The following is a 6,381-nucleotide window of genomic DNA, read 5'->3' on the forward strand; positions in this document are numbered from 1 at the left end:
GCAGCAACTTTGAGCTTTAGTCTAACACTAGCTGCATCATGCTTCATTGCTTAGTCATTGAGGTACAGGCGCTTAAGTGAACGTGTGGTCAGTGCACTTGGCAAGTTTCACTCAAGCTAAATGACGTGGCATGATGTGGCTAGTGTTAGACTAAGCTCGAAGTCACTGCTACGCAGCATTCCCATCACGATCGCACTATGCCGGCTAAATGGTATGTTATTTAAAACGTGCACTGTACTATATACAACATACACCGTATGCACCATACACCATATGTACTGTACCATGCACCACATGCACTATGCCTCATTAACACCATACACCATACCAGCCATGCACCATACTCCCACCATATACAGTATTCATCATACTCTCACAATTCCCATACGGTCTACAACATATTACTGTACAGTGTACACTGCAACATACTCAGTACAGTATACAACATAATTGCATCATATACCACCATATACACAATACACTATACAAGACACTATACACTTTGCATTATACACTATACACCAACACTGTACAACATTTCAAAACATCATAACATAAATTGTGCACTATATGCAGTATATACTATATTGTGCACTTTATACACTGTTGTACAGTATATGGTACACATTAATATACTTTATATGCTCTGCACTACACAGTACACTGCATTACATACACCATAAACTATATAATATATATATATAGATATAGATATAGATAAATAGTAAAAGTCCATTAATGTGAACACCAATAATCCGAAAATCCCAATAATCCGAATTTTTTAAGAAGGCTGACAAAAACTCCAAAAGTAAAAACAAAATCAAAATTATTCCACGTCGTTTATTTACATAGCAGTTTATTTAGCAAGTACACTAGTTTTTGAATACTTGTACCTCTTCAAAGTTGTTTTAAAATACACCCAGGATGTTGTAGTACCAATGGAAATTAATGAATGGGTGATGCTAGAATATAATTCAAAGTCAACTACAGCATGGTAGAAACAAGTTAATTGTTGTCTAAAAGTGCAACTAATAAATGATATCCAAAGCCTACGCTATTGGGTGAACATAGTCTTTGATAGATCCCCCTGAAAATTGAGTTATTGAAGTATCAGTTACTGTAATCAATAATAAGTATATTTATAGAATGAAGGGGAATTGTCCAGACGTGGAATCGTCCATATTTTGATGGCAAATTGTCTGATGGCTTACTGTAGGTTTAAGGAATTTTCCACAGTAATATATTAAATTTTTGTGCTTTTAGAATACGTGCATATCATTATTAAACCTGGACTTTCTCTAATTGGATTTACCTGCCAACAACTGCTGTTTTCAACACAGCACATTACTGGTGAGTTAACCCATAACATCTCTTAATTTACCAATTACAGTTCATGTCTTCAGTAATACATTATTAAGTAAAAAATATGTGTAATATGTAAAGGAATGTTAATATGTGCCATATTGTATTATGAATGGATGAGAAGCAATCATCATCATTCATCATCATCCAGACCCCCTTTCCCCCCCCAAGGGCAGGGTGAGGAATAGCAATGTCCAGACAACCCAAAATTGCCCAATCCAATAGGCCACGCTTCCATTCACTCATCATTCAAGTGCCCGGAATCCTGGCTTTATCGGATACGCCAAAAAACATTCACCACGTTCTGTAGCTTCATATCATCGTATCCGACAGTGTCAGTCCAGACGCTGCCACGTTAAAAAGCGGTGCCAAAAATCCCTGATCATCTATTCGGTAAAATTTCAGTTTAAATATGAAATTAAGTGTCTTCGGGGTCCCACCCAAAAATCTGAAAAATCTGATAATCTGAATGATTCTCTGTCCACTGCCATTCGGATTAATGGACTTTTACTGTATATATATATATATATATGTATATATATATATATATATATACACAGTATGTGTGTGTGTGTGTGTGAGAGAGAGAGAGAGAGAGAGAGAGATTAACTCCTCTGTGGCCGCCGGCGTCAAATGACGTTTAGCCGATAAATGGCCGCCAGCGTCGTTTGAACGTGGCCTGTTAAAAACTGCAAAAATTTTGGGAAGTGAATGGACGTTCTGAATGTCTGCACACTGACCTACACTACACTCCCATACACCCCATCCAGCAGTTCAGAGCCTGCTGCTGTGATAAGTGGATTTTCGATTATTTCGCTCCTGTCCATGCCTAAACAAGCACAACTACACCCATTATCTCGACCCAGGCAGAACATATCATCTTTGTCCTCTCTTGCAAAACACACACAACCACCTGTTTATGATTATGAAGTAATACAGGCACATACAAAAAAGACATGATAATAACAGAAAAATACATTCTTGTCTTGGTATCTTTACCTATTCGCTCAGGTTTGCTGTAATGGTTTGGATCAGTTGATGCAATGGAACTTGCAGAAAACTGTGAAAACTTTCAGGAAGTGAATGAAAATCTGGGACTTGAGACTGACCTTGACTTCACCCTCTCACGTATCATCCGTCAGTTCACCACCTGCTGTCGTGATAAGTGGATGTATGATTTTTTTGCTCGTGGCCGTGCCTAGACACACATAGTTACACCCATTATCTCGACCCAGAAAAGAAAATACAGTCTTTTTCCTTCTTTGCAAAACACACACAACCACGCTGTTTACGAAACAGCAATATATATTGTGAAAATAACTAGGTAAAATGATAAAGATGAACGTAAAATGATAGAGAAAGATGAACATGTTATGATGGAAAAAATACGTTTTCCCCCGTCTGTAAATGTATTTATTTCTGCTTTGTATCTGTATTCGTAATAATTAGACTTAGTTCTGAAACTGCATTACAATTCTATTTTTAGCCATGCTCATGGTGTGGGAGCTGGAAGTTGCGACTCAACTTCCTTATTGCTAATCGTACTGACCCTCCACGTTATTCTCCCGCGGCAGAGTCTAGCCTTGGAGGACATGCAGTTTTGTCATTTAGGACTGAAAATTCAACTCTTTCGCTCCTTTTTCCAAGCATGGGCACAATGATAACATAAAAAATAACTCAAAACTACCATAAACATATTTTATATCAAAAAGGTGAAAATGTATTCATAACATTTTTTTTTCCAGCCATTCCTAACAGATTATGTACTGATATCATTCAATATAATCATATCTCATATATGCATAAAATTTCAGCACCATTTGGATTGTTTTGGGAGATAAAAAAAATCAACAACAACAACACCTGCCCAGTTGCGATGCGGTAGTCCCCTGGGCGGCGATATCAGTTGCCGATTTCTGCAACTTCCGTGCTTCATTGCAAGCCACAGAATGCATCTAGGAAGCTGGGATTTGCACTGTTAGGTGCATCTGAACTTTTTTTTCAATATGGCTAGAAAAAAAAATCAATTTTCGAAACTTCAAAAAATGGCCCCAGCGTCGGCCTGGGATGCACGGAAAATTCCGGGCCTTCGGCCACGGAGGGGTTAAATAGCCTGCTCACAGGGAAATGTGATTGGCTGGATTTCAGGTCTGTGAATCTCATCCCCAGTTTGGCCAGACCATCTTGTGATTGGATCTCATGAAATTGAGGTCTGATTTGGACCTGGTCAGGAAACAAAATTCAGCCGTGAACACCTATGCTCCTGTCACTGTACGCTTGTATCTGCTCCAAAGCTACAATAGATGGCAAGAATACTGACATTACAGTGATTTATTGTATTTAACCCACAAATATACAGTTGTAGCTCCATTAACTGATAGATATACGGTTCTCATGTTATGACCACTAAAATGGGACTGCTTCAGCTCTGGTGACATGCAGTGTAAATATATACACTGGTGCCACTTTGGCCTTCAGCACCCCACCGCCTGGAGAACAGTACCTGAAAGTGGAGCCAATTGTATATGTTGTTCAGATGTTGAGGCCTTGCAATGCTGGGGACTTGGCGATTGTTACCGCCCACCTTTTAGTAAGGAGGAGTGATAATGTTTTTGCCTGCCTGTGTGTGTGTGTGTGTGTGTGTGTATTTACCTAATTATGATATACAGGAAATGAGCTACACTCGTGGGGTCCCATCTCTGTTTCTCAATAAGTCAAATTTAGCTTTAAACTCGTTTAAGTTTTTAGACTGGATGATCTTTTTGTCCAGGCTATTCCACAGGTCTGTACATCTATAAGGAAAACTATATTTCTTGATATCCTTCAAGCAGCTTGGTTTCTTCAGTTTCATTCCGTGTCCTCTAGTTGCTCCCTTATCCCATAAAAACATATCTTCTTTGTCAGTTTTATCTACTCCCACCATGGTCCTGAACATTGCAGTCATGTCGCCTCTCTTTCTCCTCAGGAAGGCAAATCCAGCTTTTCCAGCCTCTCTTTGTACGACATCTTCCAGACTGGGGACCATTTTGGTTGCTGTTCTTTGTATTCTCTCAATCTCATTTATATCTTTCTTTTTGTGTGGGGACCACACTACTGCTGCATATTTTAACCTGGGGTGAATCATGGCCTCTGTCAATTTTTTCATCATCTCCTCATCCATATAATGAAAAGCTACTCTTATATTTGTCAGGAGTTTATGCGTCTCTCTAACTGCCTTGTTAATGTGTTTTTCAGGTGACAAACTGTCCTGGATCAGCACTCCCAAATCTTTCTCTTCTCTCGCTTTTGTGATTGGTTCATTGCCCATCAAATAATTCAATGATGGTCACATGATACTTTTACCCATTTCCAATATTTTACATTTCTTTGCATTAAATTTCATTTCCCACATCCGGCTCCAATCGTGTATCCTATCCAGATCCTCCTGCACCATTTTACAATCCTCCTCAACCTTTACCTTCCTCAAGATCTTTGCATCATCAGCAAACAGACTTGCATAACTGTTCACTCCATCTACCATATCATTTACATAAATCAGGAACATTACTGGCCCCAACACCGAGCCCTGTGGGACTCCACTTGTTACTTCCCTCCATCCAGACATCTTATCCTTTATTACTGTCCTCATTTGTCTGTTTCTCAAAAAGTTTCCCATCCATTCCAGGAGGTTCCCCTTCAGCCCTCCTATATGCTCTAGTTTCCACATTAGTCTCTTATGGGGTACCTTGTCGAAGGCCTTCTCCAAATCCAAATACACACAATCCACCCAACCATCTCTCTCCTATAGCACGTCAGTTGCTCGAGTAAAAACAGAACAAGTTGGAAACACATGACTTTCCACTTCTAAATCCAAACTGGCTATCAGCCAAAATATTAATCGCCTTCAGATATTTTATCCATCTGTCTATCAGAATTCTTTTGCACAATTTTGCGATCATGCTGGTTAGGGACACTGGTCAATAATTCAAGGGTTCTTCCCTGTTTCCTCCCTTATAAATTGGTACCACATTTGCCCCCTTCCATTCTTAAGGCACTTTTCCCTCTTCCAGAGAACACACAATTAAACAGTGAATCTTATCCGCCAGTTGTTTTCTGCATTCCTTCAGCACCCAATTAGAGATTCCATCTGGTCCTGGGGCTTTCCTTACAGCTTGAGTTTCCAGTAATTTATACGCTTCCTGTACTTCCACTTTTATATCTTTTATCACTACATTTCTAGTCCCTCCCCTTCCACAAACTCCTTTTCATTAGTGAAAACTGATTGGAAACAGTTGTTCATTATTTCTGCTTGCATTGCTGCATCTTTATAGACCTCTCCTTCTACTTTCAGTTTGGTGATTCCATCCTTTTGTTTCAGTTTGCCATTGACAAATCTGTAAAACAGTTTGGGTTCATCCTTACATTTATCTATTATACCTTTTTCGAAATTTCTTTCTTCCTCTCTACATATTCTTGTGTATTCATTTCTAGTTCTTTTATATTCTCCCTTTGTTCTATTGTTACATCTCCTTCTCCAATTGTTCCATGCCATGTCTCTCTCTTTTTTTTGCAATCATACACCTTCTATTAAACCACTCCTTTTTCCTGTTTTCCTTCCCCCTTACTCTTGGCACAAATTTTTCCACTCCTGAATTATAGAGGCCTAGAAAAATATCCCACTTCCTCTGTATCTCTCTTGTTTCTCTGAATTTTCTCCAATCTGCGTTTTCGAATAATTTTCTCAATCCTGTAAAGTTTGCTTTCCCAAAGTTGTATCTTCCCTGCCTATAAAGCCAGTCTCTTGGCTCCACGTTCCCTGTTATCATCTGGAACTCAATGACCACATGATCACTTTTTCCAATAGGACACAGATATTTCAAGGATTCTGTTACATCGGGTTCTTTGGTAAACGGTAAGTCTAGTCTTGCTGGTGTGTCCTCACCTCGGAACCATGTCTCTTCTTTGACCCATTGTGACATCACATTGTTCACTGTTATATTTAATAATATAGTGCCCCACAAATCTTCGCTGCCTCCTAAG

Source organism: Coenobita brevimanus, chromosome 90, assembly GCF_032717465.1.
Source record: "Coenobita brevimanus isolate Jiangsu-jjx chromosome 90, ASM3271746v2, whole genome shotgun sequence".
NCBI lineage: Eukaryota > Metazoa > Arthropoda > Malacostraca > Decapoda > Coenobitidae > Coenobita > Coenobita brevimanus.